The sequence below is a fragment of the Montipora capricornis genome, chromosome 11 (assembly GCF_036669925.1).
Source record: "Montipora capricornis isolate CH-2021 chromosome 11, ASM3666992v2, whole genome shotgun sequence".
Lineage (NCBI taxonomy): Eukaryota > Metazoa > Cnidaria > Anthozoa > Scleractinia > Acroporidae > Montipora > Montipora capricornis.
In genome coordinates this window covers 18,215,546-18,217,251 of record NC_090893.1, presented here as the reverse complement: position 1 = coordinate 18,217,251, position 1,706 = coordinate 18,215,546, and positions in this window count along the sequence as shown.

Here is a 1,706-nt window from a genome sequence, read left to right as displayed (position 1 = left end):
AGCCAGTGGACCTAAGTCCGGCCTAAATTCACGTTCCTCGAACAAATCGACAAATTCACTAAACTGGCCATGGAAGCGATGGTTTATGGGAAATTTTCAATATGGCGGTGGCAAAGAGCGAAAAGGTACGGTAACCAAGTCACACTTGGGACCAGTCGTCATGCGCTCAAACTTATCAGGTTTGTCGGTCCACTGTCCGTCTTTTATGAACTTACGTCGGACAACACTAGCGAAAATGGTGGTCTTGAATTCAAATTAGCCGACCAAACCATAGCACGATTTGTCCGTGCAGACGGCTTGTTCGTTTTATTCTATGAAAACGGCTATTGTGAGTCACGAAATACACTTGGCCTTTTATATCTTAACATCGATCGCTCTAAGCGGAAAACTCTAGCCATGAAAATGACTTAAATATTCTGGAGTATCACTGTGCGGAGAAGAAACATTTAATGCCTGAGCAGTGGTAATCGTGGGACACTGAATGCTTGGATCATTTTCTTCCCGATTTGTTCAACACGAGTTCAAACCAGCTGAACTGAATTCGAGCTTTTTTTTACGGAGAGAAAATGTTTACCCTGCAAATTTTACGTTTTTGTCCCTGTGGATATGATTTGACATGCAATATAATCCCGCTTCTCTTCACTGCATTGTGTTCAATACCTGCTCAGTCATGAAGTTGTGGAGCTTTTTACAGAATGTAAGAAATTCCAAAGCATAGTTGTCAAATTGACCAATCACAACAGATTCAGACAATCAAACGAACCAATCTCGAAGAATTTTTTAACACAGGCAACTAGCGAAAAGCGCGGGAAAGCTCCGCAAGCAAATTAAAATTGCTTTTCATTGGTTTAGAATGCGACAAGATATTTTTACCAACCCAATCACGAAGCACCAAAGCAACTGCAAATCGTCTTATCATTGGCTGAATGAGTTCACACTTAAAACTGTTTGCTTGTCGCTGCTCCATAAAACTTTAAAACTTTTAAAAGTCAAATCTCTTATTTCTAGTTTGCGTGTACAGTCTTGATTAAGAGGAGATCAAACGATTGCTCGTTCCACAAGTATGTTTTAACGGCAAAGTTTATACCCTTTGCAATCGGTTCATAATTCGTTATTCTCAGTTTCTTCATTGGTAATTTTGCGAACTATATGATCACATCTTTCCTCTGCGTCGTGTACTCTCCATTGGTGTATGCTCCCACTAAAGACTGAAGAAAAAAAACATCCATTGGATGAAGTAATGATAAAAAAGTGTTAGCAATGTTGAAATTTAAATCAAAACCTGATTTTTTTTTTCATCACGTTTTACAAAGTGCTACTCAAAAATTCGTTTAATACTACTATAAAATGTTTTCACGTGAAGTCAATGCGGCCATGTTGGAGGAGTGAAACAAACAAACAGCGGCCTTATTGGAGGAGTGAAATATTCTCTTGGGAATTGAACTCTATTTTTATGAAATTCTCCCTTTTGTTTTAGTATGCAAATATGGCCACTGGTCACTTGAGCGAAAACACTCCATTTCTCCTCTGCGTGATAAAGAATGGATGAAGTGTTCATATATATTTGATCTGCGGAAATTAAGACACACAAGGTCGAGATTTCAATTGCCGCCCTTCAAATACGTGAAAACTATGTGTATCTTATGAACAGAGGGATTTTAAGCCATAAAACTTGTAAATCATGTTGCTCTTCGTTGCCTTGAAAA